This window comes from Gastrolobium bilobum, unplaced genomic scaffold (assembly GCF_033153095.1).
Source record: "Gastrolobium bilobum isolate Gb01-03AN ecotype WA unplaced genomic scaffold, APGP_CSIRO_Gbil_v1 utg223550, whole genome shotgun sequence".
NCBI lineage: Eukaryota > Viridiplantae > Streptophyta > Magnoliopsida > Fabales > Fabaceae > Gastrolobium > Gastrolobium bilobum.
The window spans coordinates 1-15,843 of record NW_026895422.1 but is presented as its reverse complement, the minus strand read 5'-3'; the positions used below and the strand labels follow the sequence as shown (position 1 = coordinate 15,843).

Here is a 15,843-nt window from a genome sequence, read left to right as displayed (position 1 = left end):
AATTTTTATTCTACAAACTAGACACCTCAATCTTCGATTTGATATATCATACGCTTAATTTGACAGCCCCAAAACTGGAAGTGCAGGGAAGTTGTGTTCACTGACTTCCACAGGGCTGCGCACAACCTATAAAATTCTAATATTTTTACACAATGTAGGGGACATCTCAAGCTTCAAAACGGCGTATAGCACGTCCCTATCGGACCTCTATGGAGGGAGATATGCTCTCCCGAAGTTCACCTAAAATCTGCCAATTCTACAGAAAATTCGCCCTTGCTAATACCACAAATATACCTAATAATCCAATGGGTGGCACACACAAGGACCAGCAATGCCTTGGGGCTCTTACAACCCACAATATACAACAATTCCATATCATATACAGTAGTATACATACATGATCCATAACTCTATATATATCATATCAAAAAGGTGACTCTGTGCCATAACTACAACATCCTACATCAACCTACATAAACATAATACATCACAGTGTCACAATATATGCAACAGACTCCCAAAATAAGCAGGCAACATCTATGCTCAGATCTACTCATCAACCACGGGCCTCTTGCCCCGAGAACGATCGTCAACTGCTGCGATACCTGAAATATATCCCCATAACGCGGGGTGAGAATGAATCTCAATAAACTTGGGGTTTATGGAGCAGTCTCCACCCAAGAGTCCACTTCCTGCAAGAAAATATCAGGTACCAAGACATAGATAACACCATATAATCCATATTAGAATTTCTGTATCATATATCTTTTCTAATAATTCTCATTTATTCTTATAATGTACTTTCTTATTAATCTTAAGTATGTTCATGTCTTATGTATGAATAAGGCTTCCATCTTATATTTGTAATGTCGTATCATATTCAATAGCATACTCATAATGATTAGAGAACTAAAGTATTATCGGCTATACCTTATGTATACCGTGATCATATCCATAATTGTTTCCTCTGTTCAGAAACCATAACTTACACTTCCAAGGCTTTATTTCATTGAAGATCCTATCATATTAACTTATCATAACATAAATAATATCATATGCATGCACTATATGAATGCAACTACGCAAAGTATCAATATTAACAACAATTATATCCATACGGAAACCATAATCGCCACTGATCATGGCGGAACAAAAAGGCTGAGAAAACTCCTAACCGAAAGCTTACCTGAATGCTTTCCGTTTCTATAACTTGTTTTACACAAAGACTATGAACTTAGCTATCCACGTGTAGTCCGTCTCACAGGGTTCGAATTTCTGGGATTCACACCTCTTGCTTTTCACTGTTACCATAATTAACGTACCGTTAATGACAGTTTATTATATTATTTATTTAAGTAACCAATATTCTTTCGGTTACAAACGTTCATTAACTTTGTGATTCCAACATTCCTTTATTTATTACAATTCATGGCATACAAGGTCTTACTCTTAATTCACAAGTCATAATAGACCCTTAATCGGTTAGTTCAACCACCAATACCCATACATATTTTTATCTCATTAAGACTTACATACACTCTTACGGTCTACAAAACATAGACAAACAATTCATATAAGCTCATTCTAATTCATTTCTCTTACTAACCAAAATCATACATATATAATTTCATCAAGTTTAATTAGCTTATCTCTTGTGAAAGCATTCACACACTATAGTTCCATTAACTTGACATAAAACTAACATCAATTTCCTTAGCCATGTAATACATATTGGTCGAATATTTACATATACATATACTCATGGATTTACCATTTCATCTTAGTTAATTAATGCTTCATTTTACTAACAATTGCAAAGGAACATCACACACTCATAATATTAATTAACACCATTCAATGGCCAAAATACATGTATAGCCTAAATGTGCCCATGTAAGTTCCCCACAATTTATCAACTTTTATATTATAAAACAAGCATTCTTTAAGCATACCTACATGATCAATAATCATTCTTCATCACTCTTGCACTATATGGCCGATTGACCTATTTAATGATTCCATAATTTTCTTTCAAGCTTTCAATCACTTACGTCATATTCAAGGAACCTCCAACACCATTTAGCTTAATGACAACATAATTCCATTCACTTCCATGAAATAGCCGATTGGAACTTATAGAGTTTCAAGGATTTTCTCACCACCTCTACTCTTTACTCTGTATTCTATCAATCTTTAACCAATCATTGAACATGAGTTCATATGCAAAATTAATCAAACACATCATGTACCTATTTAAACTACCATTGCCAAATAGTAACTATATGACAAATTGAGACTTCTATCAACTTCACTACATTAACACCAACTTGTTTCATGCTAAGTAACCTTCTAATATATATTTTTAGTCGCACACACACATAAAAACAAGATCTAAATATGTCTTATGTAATTTATTTTACTTGGCCGAATTGGCCTATAAAGGATTCTATAGTCTTTCTTCATAATTTCACTCTTAATTTAATTAAAGCAATCATCAAACAATCACTTGAAATCAATATTTCTTTTAGACAATCTAGCAAACACATGGTTGGCACCACTTAATCACATTATGGCTGAAAATTTCTTTGTATATACAAGGTTCCTCTATTTTTATTTTCAACTAAAACAAACATATATAAACTTCCAACAACTAAATACCAATAATCAATCATAAAATTCATCAATATTTCCATGTTTAAACTTATTAATAACAGCCCCCCATCCAAGCAATTAATTTTATAACTTGAAATCTAACACACCAAGTGAAGATTATTTACCTAGGCTAGCTTTTCCAATCACCAGGGAAGACTCCCCAAAGCTTTAAACTATTAGCTTTTCCAATCACCAAGGAAGACTCCCCAAAGCTTTAAACTATGAAATAGTGTCTTTTTTTCTTTCTTTTCCTATGCAGGTCGCTGCTGCCCAAAGGAGGAAAGAAGAGATTTAATGCTTCCCACAAAAAAATAAATCTGGAAATAACTTCACAACATAGTTATCTACATGTTTCATGAAGACCACGAGGTGAAATGATGACTAGAACCTAACCTTCAAACTTGCCCTTTCTCCATTGAAGTCTTCGACCAAGGAAGAAGAGAGGGAGAGAGTACAGAGCGTGTTCTTTAAAGAAGGAAAGAGAAACCGCCTATTTAACATGTTGATGACCAAGCTTCTTCAATTTTTAAACCTTCATTTTAACTTTGTTTTTAATTCCTATTGGTTCCCCTAAAGTGCTTTGACTTTTCTTTTACAACAACTTTCATCATCTCTTTATTAGAAAAAATAACAGCAACGTAACTTGAAAGAAAATAGACAACACTTATTAGGAATTTAGGTTGGTAACCAAAATTGTCTTATTATACAAGTCTTTAAAGGTTTTAACTTTCTTAACCTATCTTAATTTCTATTGGTCCTTTCTTATCAATTTTCCACAACATTCATCAATCATCTAATGAAAGAAAAGAACTTACGTAACCATGTAACAAAGAAGAGACAAAATCGTTTATGACTAAGCAATATCACTAAGTGTATTTATTTACACTACTTTGACTTTTATAAAATCAAAACCCATCTTATTGGTTTGTAATTAACCAAGTTTGACTTTTTTTTTTTTGTAATTAATTTAAGCCCCATTTAATTAAATTAAAGATACTTTGAACCCACTAATTTCTTTTTTTTAAACTATTTAATTATACATTCTAATCCATATTTAGGCTTATTTTGTCTAATCACCAAAATAACCCTAACTTACACCTTAATGACATTCATATTTTTAATCATATCAAATAATTTGAATCCTATTACACTTGTATGATTGTAACATCTTATTAATTATTATTTCAATCTAATAATTTATCTCACATAATTTTCTTGAATAAGTGTTTAATTTAATTAGACACCTAATTAATTTCTTTTCTCTTAATTTACTGATGAGGGTTGTTATACTGCCAATCACCATAAATTTCCACATTTCACTATATTAAACTTGACATCTTGAGCTTTCCAATGGTATATTATAAGCCTCAATTGGATCTCTGTATAACTCAAGATACGTCTGTCGCAAGTCAACTGTTTCAAATCGAATTTTTAGAAACAGGGCAGCAACTTCAAAATTAAATTGGGAATTATTCACACACCCATTGATCCTAAGATTTGACAGGGTTATATCACTTTGTGTTAACTTCACATAGGTCCAAACCTCACTCAATTTGAAACTTTGTAGCTCAAATTATAGTCATTTTACTAAACCATGTTTAATCTGTCTACTTCACGATCGCTGGACTGATTGCTTGAGCGAGAAAGTTAGCTAGCAGATTGTATTTCCTCGTTGAACTGCTAGATTAAGCAAGGAGATTAGCGAGCAACTTAATTCCCAGGCAGTAGCTACTATCCAACACCAATTCTACTCGTTGGACTGCTTGCTTGAGCAAGCAAGTCAACGAGTAGAACCTGAATATCAAATTTAACAGCATCTTACTGTAACTTGGTATTTGAGGTAGCCTCAAAGGTCTTACAACACCTAATAGACAGTTTTATCACTGATTTTATACCATTCTTCCCCCATGAACTTGCTCATGTACCAAGGGATAGCTCATCTGGTTAATTAATAAACTAGTTATGTCAAATCCATTTAGATATCACCTAGGCTTTATAACATAATTCATGCATCCTTGATATTCATGTTATCAATTACAAACATACATTGCCTAGCAATCCATTGCTTAGGTCACCCATGTCACATTCAATACCTCAAAATGGCATATTCAATCTAACTTCATATAATTACATCATTTGCCAAAATAATACAAATCCTCACATGGTATAAACCTATACATGTTTCTCTAACAAAATGTACAAGTATTATACAACATAGGCATAGACATTCTCTATGCTCACTCAAAATACACACTCATCATATGATACATATAAATACATCAATAAGCATCAACAATCCATGTCATGCAGCAGACTCTATCTTGGCCTCCTGCCATATGATGCTCCGATATCATCAGTATCTGTACCTGAAATATGATCCCCACACGGGGTGAGATAATTATCTCAGTAAACTTGGGGTCCTTGGAGGATTCCTCCGCCCCAAAGTTCACTTTAGGTGTAAAAGAAATAAATAGAGATAATACAATATATATATATATATATATATATATATGTATATATATATAATGCAATGTGTGAATAACTGTCGAGACATCTCTCTGGTCAGCTCACCGTCATTGGAATGCTCATGACAAACAATCCTACTGTAACACCCCGTCTGCGGTTGGTTAGTTAATATGCATATGGTACAATAGCGCATCACAATTTATGAATTAAGCGGAAGACTTAACATAAGTATTACCTTTAATTATTGTAAAATGACGGATAAACTTTTTCTTTTATCCAAATTCCATTTTGATTACGTTATTTTAAAGAATTAACGCATTTTCCTGCATTGCCACGTACAATTTCTAATTCCAATTTTTTTAATATGTACAGTCCCATACCTGTACAAACTTCTTGAACGATCTACCTATGTCTATTCTACTCATATCTGTACTTGATAGATATGTCCCATTCAAACACTATCATAGAGACCATTTTGAACAGAAACCTACGGACAACATAATGGCTGTAATTTGGATAAATCCAAATTCCTGTAATACAGAAAAATCTAGACAAAACATAAATATATATTATCAGACTTAGAATTCATCCATAATTCACACAAAATCTGGCTCAGTGTCAGTCCTGAACACAATTAAACCCGCGTATTACAGCAGATCAACACGCATATCTGAAATACCTAGTATACTGAACTATGGCTTAAAGCCAATACACAAATACATATTGAAATTCAAAACAAAGGCTAAACATGCCTTTCAAAATGATAATAGCTATCAACATGCATGAATACTACTCATGCCTCAAAATAGTATATACAATATACACACAAGAATCAAAACACATAATCCAGCTCCAATTCTAGCCATTTTGCATAGGTCTGTTGCTATGAGATGATTGATCAACAACTGCTGGAATACCTGAAATATATCCCCACAACACGGGGTGAGAAATAAATCTCGTAAACTCAAGGTTTAAGGAGAAGTCTCCACCATTGAGTTCACTTCCTGTATGAAATGTCAGATACATAGTATAACATACATCATACAAGCACAAAATAACATCAGACCACTTGTCTGTACAAATAACTCTGAGACCTATGTCCCCAAAGAGCAACTAGAGCCAACCTTTCCAAAAGTACTCATGGCAATATCTGATATATTCATTGGCCAAGAATATATATATATATATATATATATATATACAAATATTCATCTCACATCGCATCAAATCATATCATGTTATCACCTATGTGAATGCAACTACACTATATATTCGACTATCACAAAACACAAACACACAGAGATACCTCCAAGATCATGAAATCCTGGTAGAATAAACAAAGAGGAAGAATCCTCCTAAAACAATAGCTTACCTCTTGTAGCTCCTAGAAAGCTTACTTGTACCACAAGTAACTAAGTCAAATCCTCCTAACACTGACCAGGAATCACTGTATCTCCTGATTCACACCTATTATCCAGACACACATCAGATTTGACATACACACATCAGATTTGGCATACACACAACAACTTGTAACACAAGATTCATATCTTGCTCACAAAATAATTCACTCTTAACCAATCATTTTTAACAATTCATGCCCATGCCACAAGTCAGACCTAACCATAAAACTTGACATTAGGTTAAACTTATATTCAAACACCATCAATTAGAGACTTAATCATTCAAACTTACTTAAACACCTTTCATTTAAGTTTCTAGGATTTAGTTATCTTTCATTCTTCATGTATTCATGATATATTATCTTTACTTTAAATGGTAAATCAATCAACATACAACATCAAACCACTTCAAAACACATTATCAACATCCATAGAAATTCATGGTAAACACAAGAACACATAGCTTCACAAATAATTTTCCAAACAACCAAGTTAACATCAATTACGTTGTATAGCTTCCTTTAGTAAACAAAGGCTTTTTCTAACATAAAAACCAAGCAAACACTCATCCAAAACCTTCAAGGACAGCACCTATACTCAAACTTTACGAGATGACATCTCACTCAAAACAAAGCTAGAAGGTGTATGGTTTTAGGGTTTTTGCTCACAAGCTCACAAGGAATCTTCTTTATTTTGGAAGTTTCTTAAAATAATGGCTAGAAATCAAATTCTCTCAAGCTCTCTCACTCACCAAAGCTCTCGGCCAAAAAGAGAGCAAGAAGAAGAGAAAGTGTCATGTGTTTGAAGACAAGAAAGAAAGATGACAACTTGTTAAAAATTCAAAGACTTAATGTGTAAGTTTCTTTTAACTTTTTCACCTAGATATTTTTATCACACTTTAACTTAGCTTCCAAGAGAAGACTCCTCCAATACCAATCAGCCAAGCATGCGTGAAATATACTAAGAATAGTGTAGGAATTGACTTGAATAAAGAAAGCTACACAACCACTTTTTTTGACTTTTTCAAAACATAAAGTAACTTAATTCCCATTGGTTCTTACTTTACACTTAGAAGACACTTCCTTAGACTAATTACATGCATAAGTGGAGTGGAATATGAAGACCAAAGCAAAGAAGAATCACCTTGCACATAAAAAAAAATATAGCACCCAATTCTCTTTATAATCTGATAAGGTCCAATGAACCTTGGACTTAACTTTCTCACTCCTAGAGCTCGTCCAACTTCTGTAATAGGTGACAATCTCACAAACACATGATCTTCTTCAGAAAATTCTAAATGACAATGTTTACTATTATAATAGCTTTTTTGATGATCTTGAGCTTTCTTTAATCTATCCCTGATTATTTTCACCTGATCAATGACCTCTTGCACCATATCTGGTCCATATAGCTCGTTGTCACTAACTTCTGACCAACAAGTAGGAGTACGACACCTTTGACAATACAAAGCCTCACACGAAGCCATACCCAAACTAGCATGAATGTTATTGTTATACGAAAAATCTACTAACGACAGATATCTATCCCATACCGTACCTTGCTTTAAGGTATATGCTCTCAACATGTCTTCCAGAGTCTGAATAGTCCTTTTAGTTTGACCATCATTCTGGGGATGATAATCTGTATTCAGTCTCAACAGTGTAGCCAAAGCATCCTACAAAGCACCCCAAGATTGAGAAGTAAACTTTGGATCTCGATCATTGACTATACTCTCAGGCACACCATAAAGTTTCACTATTTCTTTCACATAGAGTCTAGCTAACTGCTCAGTAGTAAAAGTAGTTTTCACAGGCAAAAAATGAGCATACTTAGTCAATCTGTCCACTATAACCCATATAGAATCAAATCTTGCCTGAGTCCTTGGCAAACCTACAACAAAATCTATAGAAATACTCTCATATTTTCTTTAAATTTTCAAAACATTGCTCACACTCATGAGTCCAAACAAATGGAACACGTTTGCTGGTAAACGATAATACCAGTTGTGAGAAACCTTTATTAAATCTTCTGTAGTAACCAGCTAATCAGAGAAAACTTTAGATATCAGTGATATTCTTTGGTCGTTCCCAATCCAATACAATTTCGGCTTTCTGAAGTTCAGTTTCTAGGTCATGTCATCTCTGCTTAAGGATTAGTATATAATTGTTTTTCTCTCAAAACCTGCAACACGATCTTCAAATATTCTGCATGTTTATCTTCACTCTTAGAATATATCAAGATATCATCAATAAAGACTACAACGAACTGATCCAAATAAGGTTTGAAAATCCGGTTCATATAATCCAAGAAAACTGTTGGACCATTATTTAGTCCAAATGGAATCACTAAGTATTTATAATGACCATAACGAGATCTAAATGCAATTTTAGGCACATCCTCCTATTTAATTCGGATCTGATGATAACCCAATCGGAGATCGATCTTTGAAAATACTTAAGCACCTCTCAGTTGATCTAATAGATCATCAATGCGCGGTAAAGGATACCGATTCTTGACAGTAACTTTGTTCAACTGCCTATAATCCGTGCATAGCCTCATACTTCCATCCTTCTTTTTCACAAACAACATTGGTGCTCCCCATGGGGATACACTTTGTTTTATAAAATTCTTACTCGAAAGATCTTCAATTTTCTTTTTCAATTCCACTAACTCCAAAGGTGACATTCTGTATGGAGTCATTGATATAAGACCTACACTCGGTAGTAAGTCAATAGTAAACTATTTCCTTCTCTGGCGAGAACCGAGGAATTTCATCAGAAAAACATCTTCAAAGTCATGAATAACAGGAATGTTCACAATTGATTTCTTACTATCTCCAACTGATATGAACCTCACCAAGAATAGTGAGACTCAAGACCAATTTAGTTAGGATCGTTTCTACAATCAGGAATTTTAAACAAGAAATAAAGAACCTTGACCCGTTATCTATGGAAGATAAGAACCAAAGGTATACGAAGGATAAAGACGCCACACTCAAGAAAGAAGAAGGTGAGTGATAAGTCTGGTTTGAACGCCACAAGAACAAGCTTCTTGATAAGTTCAGATTTCTAGATAAGAACCAAAGAGAAGAAACCTCTCTATTATATTATAACTTCAAAATCTGATTACAAGAGTTGTATCCTCCCTTATTTATACTTGGAACATCCCTCCAATAATAGGAAAAGACTAACAAATGAAATGGCACTAATTTAAAGTTGACAACTTGAAAAAAAAAAGACTCTAATTAGCCCACTAATTATTAATAACATTGAAAGTGTTAATCAACCCCACTAAACATTAATAATATTGAAAATGCTATCAGCTCTACTAAGCATTAATTGACATTGGAAATTGTAACTCATTCCACTCAACCTCCCTTGCATTGATGGCATTAACTAAATTGTGATTATGAGTAAATTTGGACTTGATGATGTCTTCATAATTAGCTCACATTTGCTGGATCAACCCACTAAGAGCTTCTTTGAACTTCTTGGCCCTTGATCTTGTGATTGGCCCATTTGGCAATTGCAATGGATCACTAGGTGTTGTCTCCTTATTCATATCATTCACTGCCTCTTCAAAAGGACTTGTCCTCAAATCTACTCCTACATCAAAAGGAGATCAATCAAAAACATTAAATGTTGCACTAACAGTGTACTAACCTGTAAGGTCAAGCTTGTAGGCATTATCATTTATCCTCTAAATCACTTGAAATGGTCCATCACCCCTTGGGAAAAAAAATTTATGATCCCGGCCCATGTAATCTTTCCCTAGTCCCATTCACAATCAATTTTTTTTTGTTGACCATTTTATCCCTGTTTTTTCTTTTATTTTTCTATTTTGCCCTTTAAATGTGAGAGTGAGCATTTATATATTTTATGGGCCTGGCCCATGGAATAACTTCTCCACCCCTTGGAAGCAGTTTGGAATGTCTTTGGGCTGGAAATCTTTCCTTTCACATATGTAGCCAAACCCATTCTCCGGATTCAAAAACTACTTTCTTGCGCCCTCTATTGGCTTGGTTGGCATATTGTTCAGTCTTCCTCTCGATGTGTTTCCGAGCTTTTTCATGAATCTACTTAACAAGTTCAACCTTCTTCTTTCCACCTAAGTTAACATTTTCACTTACTTGTAAAAGAATTAAATCCAAAGGAGATAATGGATTAAATCTATACATAATTTTAAATGGTGAAAACTTAGATGCTGAATGGACTGTCCTATTATATGCAAATTCAGCATGTGGCAAACATTCTTCCCATGATTTAAAATTATTTTGAATCAAAGAACGCAACAATGCAGATAAAGTCCTATTAACCACCTCTGTTTGCCCATCTGTTTGTGGGTGACAAGTAGTAGATAACAAAAGTTTTGTTCCTAGTTACCCCACAAATTTTTCCAAAAATAACTTAAGACCTAAAGTTGTACACACTCCAAAATGCCCCATCAAACCTCCCCCCATGAGCTTCTTTAACAAGAAACTCACACAATGAACTTTTAGGCACACACAATTGTTTCTCCATAAATAAATATCCCTCATGTCTAAAGAACATTCCAAATGCAGTTTTCTCACATGCTTTGAATACATTACCAAAGTCAAGATCATCAATACAAGATGTACTCAAATCCAAGCAATCTTGCAGTTAAAGTGGAAAGTAGAACATAACTTCAGGATAATGCATCAGCCACAACATTTTTCTTACCCTTCTTGTACTTAATCACGTAAGGAAATGTTTCAATGAATTCCATCCATTTGGCATGTCTCTTGTGCAGCTTGTGTTGGCCCCTCAAATGTTTTAAGGATTCATGATTTATGTGAATCACAAACTCCTTTGGCCAAAGATGGTGTTGCCATGTTTCTAAAGCCCTAACCAGTGCGTACAACTCCTTGTCATAGGGAGGTAATGTAAAGCAGCTCCACTTATGATATGATCCCCCAATAGGATTGGAGGAATGGATCTACTAGGAATGGAAAATTTAACTCCAAATTCAGCCGCCAACACGTACTGTTAAAAACAGAACGTATCTCACGCTACGGACCTCGGATTTGGGTGATTCCAAAACGAGGTGAAAGATGGCTTCCTGAATCACGATTTTGGCACAAGAATCACCAGAAAAGGATAAGGAATTCGGGAGATATGAATCCAAGATAATATAGAACGAAATTGGAGTTTAAGGATTATAGGTAGGCGCCACAATTCCAAAGAATTGATAAGCCCAAGAACGCCACAAGGATTGATGCCCTTGATAAGTTCAGAGATTCTCAAAAGAACCCAAGAGAACTAGTCTCACCAAAATAGGTTAACTTGATATTCCAAATCTTTCTTCAAAAGCCATGGTGTTCCCTAAAAGTGCTTACACATAAAAGAAAATAGACAGCCCAATAAGCCTTACTGCAAAAAGTTTAACTAAATATAAGAAAATAAAATTAAGTGCAGAATTTGGGCCAAGTAAAATAAAGCCTTCATGCATATCCATTGAGGCTTATTCTACAAGGTCTTCAATTTGAATTAAGTGTATCATTTTGGGCTCTTCTTCCTTTAGACTTGGGCTTGTCTCAAGTAAAGTGGTCACCAAGAGATTTAGAGCCTCTTTAGCCTTTTTAGCTTTTGCTCTTGTCATTGGGCCTCCAAGACCTTGTATGTCCTCAAAGTTTGTTGTCTTGGTCATGCCACCTCCTATGTCCTCATCATTCCCTCCTTCTTTAGAAGAATTTGTCCTCAAATTGTAATCCTCGTCTCCTTCTTCCTTCCTTTATTTGCCTGCTTAGCATAGCTCTCTACCCTTTTCTCAATGTTTGCTTTTACCCTTTCATGTAGTTTTCGCACATATTCAGCCTTACTCTTACCATCTTTATGCTGAAAAATAGAGTTGTTAGGCAAAGGTAGCAAATCAAGAGGAGTGAGAGGGTTAAAGCCATAAACAATTTCAAAAGGAGAATAATGAGTAGCACTATCAACTGCCCGGTTATATGCAAACTCAACGTGGGGCAAACATTGTTCCCATGACTTGATGTTCTTTTTAATTACAGCCCTCAAAAGAGAAGAAAGAGTTCTATTCACTACCTCAGTTTGGCCATCAGTTTGTGGATGACAAGTAGTAGAAAAGAGAAGTTTAGTCCCCAACTTACTCCATAATGTCCTCCAAAAATGGCTTAAGAATTTAGTATCACGATCAGAGACAATGCTTCTTGGAAGCCCATGGAGTCTTACCACTTCCTTGAAGAACAAATCAGCAATATGGATTGCATCATCAACCTTTTTGCATGGAATGAAATGTGCCATCTTAGAAAACCTGTCCACTACAACAAAAACAGAACCTTTACCATTTTTAGACCGAGGTAGTCCTAACACAAAATCCATAGAAATATCAATCCAAGGGCAATCTGGAATAGGTAAAGGAATATACAACCCATGAGGCAATAATTTAGACTTAGACTGCTTACATACAATGCATCTTTCACACAATTTATGTACATCACGCTTCATGTGTGGCCAATAAAAATGTTCATGCAGCATGTCTAGAGTCTTTTGGATTCCAAAATGTCCCATTAATCCCCCCGCATGTGCCTCTTTCACAAGTAATTCCCTAATGGAACCTTTAGGAACACACAATCTCTTTTCTTTAAACAAGTAATCATTATGCCTAAAAAATCCATTTTGAGCAGCATCCACACATGTTTTATAGATTTCTGCAAAGTCTGGATCATGCTCATACAATGCCTTAATATGATCAAAACCAATGAACTTAGTTTCAAGAGTAGAGAACAAGGCATACCTTCTTGAAAGTGCATCTGCAACTACATTAGACTTACCTTTCTTGTGCTTGATCACATAGGGAAACTGCTCCAAGAACTCTACCCATTTGGCATGCCTTTTGTTAAGCTTGCCTTGTCCTTTTAAGTACTTTAAGGACTCATGGTCACTGTTGATGACAAACTCTTTGGGCAAGAGATAGTGTTGCCATGTTTGCAATGCCCTTACCAATGCATACAATTCCTTATCATATGTGGAATAATTAAGAGCAGCCCCATTCAGTTTTTCACTAAAATAGGCAATGGGATGCCCCTCTTGCATCAAAACAGCCCCTATCCCCATATTAGATGCATCACATTCAATCTCAAAAGATTTAGAAAAATTAGGCAATACAAGAATAGGTGCATGTGTCAATTTTTCCTTGAGAGCAGCAAAGGCTTGCTCTTGTTTTTCACCCCATTTGAAACCAACATGCCTTTTAATCACTTCATTCAAGGGTGCAGCTATGGTACTGAAATCTTTAACAAATCTCCTATAGAAACTAGCTAAGCCATGAAAGCTTCTCACCTCACTTACATTCTTAGGAGTTGGCCACTCTTGAATAGATTTCACCTTCTCTTGATCAACTTGCACTCCTTGTGAGCTAACAACAAAACCAAGAAAAACAACATGGTCTATACAAAACACACATTTTTCCATGTTAGCATACAATTTCTCATGCCTTAGTGCTTCCACAACATACCTCAAGTGCACAAGATGATCATCATAGGATTTGCTATAAATCAGAATATCATCAAAATAAACCACAACAAACTTTCCTAGAAACTCCCTTAACACATGATTCATTAGTCTCATGAAGGTACTAGGAGCATTGGTTAAACCAAAGGGCATAACCAACCATTCACACAACCCATATTTAGTTTTAAAAGCTGTTTTCCATTCATCCCCTTCTCTAATCCTAATTTGATGGTATCCACTTTTTAAATTAATTTTAAAGAAGAAACCAGCACCATGCAATTCATCCAATAAATCATCCAATCTAGGAATAGGATGTCTATACTTTACCGTGATGTTATTGATGGCTCTACAGTCAGTGCACATTCTCCAGGTTCCATCTTTCTTAGGCACTAAAAGGATTGGGACTGCACATGGACTTAAGCTTTCTTGCACCCATCTTCTTTTCATCAAGTCTTCAACTTGTCTCTGAATCTCCTTGGTCTCTTGGGGGTTACTCCTATAGGCTGGCCTATTAGGCAATGCAGCTCCCGGCACGAGATCAATTTGATGTTCAATGCCTCTTAGAGGAGGCAGTCTATGAGGCACCTCTTTGGGAAAGACATCTTCAAATTCCAAGAACAAAGAAGAAACCTCATTTGGAAGAGAGTTAGTAGGACTTGCATCTTTGATATTATTACACTCTTTACTCAAAAGTAAGAGCATTGGCTTTTTCAATTGTATAGCCTTCTTCACCTCTTTTTCTTTTATAAACAAATTTTGTGTTTTTCTCTCTTTCTCTTTTTCTTGCTCTCTTCCACTCTCTTTCCCCTTTTTTTCTCCACTTTCTTTTCTCTCTTGCTTTTCAAATGATCCTCACTAACTTCGCTTGGAGTCAAAGGTGCATTGCGTTCTTCATGCACAAAAGAGAAGAATTTGTTGGTGTAACCATCATGCATAACTTTCTTATCATATTGCCAAGGTCTCCCAAGAAGCAAATGACAAGCCTCCATTGGTACCACATCACATAAAACTGTATCATCATACTTTCCTATGGAGAAGTTCACCTCCACTTGTTTGCTTACGGTCACTTCACCATCCTCACTAAGCCATTGAAGCTTATATGGCAGCGGGTGAGGTTTGGTTTCCATGCCCAATTTAGACACCATTCTAGCACTTGCAACATTGCTAAAACTCCCTCCATCAATAATTAAAGAACATACCTTTCCTTGGATAAGGCATCTAGTATGAAAAATGTTCTCTCTTTGACTATCATCCATGTCTTTTACTTGGCTACCCAACATCTCTTTACCATAAACAAATCTCCTTCTGGTATAATTTCCTCGTCATACTCATCTTCATCATCATGTGAGGCAGAATCTGAAGAAGACTCACTAGTAATCTCTCCATCCTCTTTAAGTAACATAGTCTTCTTAGTTGGACATTCTGAAGCTATGTGACCTCTTCCCAAACACTTGAAACATTTTATTTCACTACTCCTTGTCTTCTTAGGGGTCTCATTAGACTTAATTTGAGTTCTTTGAGGTGCAGCAGTGGGGTTGCTTGATGAAGTACCTCCCTCCTTCTTATTTATGTCCTTCCAACTTGAAGAATTAAAATTAGAAGAGTTTTTCCTCATGACACCCTTTCTCTTGAGTTGTTATTCTACCTTACTAGCTTGATGCACTAAATCCTCCAACTCCACATAATTTTGCAACTCCACAACATCCCTTATGTCACTATTCAGTCCATGCAAGAAATGTGCCATAGTAGCCTCCCGATCTTCACTAACATTTGCTCTAATCAAGGAAACCTCCATCTCTTTATAATACTCATCTACACTCTTGTTACCTTGT

General features: G+C 35.3%; 1 long non-coding RNA gene across 2 annotated transcripts; it reads right to left on the bottom strand.

The window, feature by feature from the left end:
* Window positions 1–290: 290 nt before the first annotated feature.
* On the bottom strand, window positions 291–3,157 carry LOC133310640 (uncharacterized). Of its 2 annotated transcripts, none has more exons than XR_009751476.1 (4): window positions 3,046–3,157; window positions 2,778–2,915; window positions 1,187–1,301; window positions 291–605 (listed from the first exon to the last, which is right to left on the bottom strand). It is a non-coding gene; the product is annotated as an uncharacterized LOC133310640 (long non-coding RNA). The 2 variants fall into 2 exon arrangements; XR_009751481.1 differs by having other exon boundaries at window positions 2,778–2,918; window positions 3,046–3,143.
* Window positions 3,158–15,843: the final 12,686 nt, after the last annotated feature.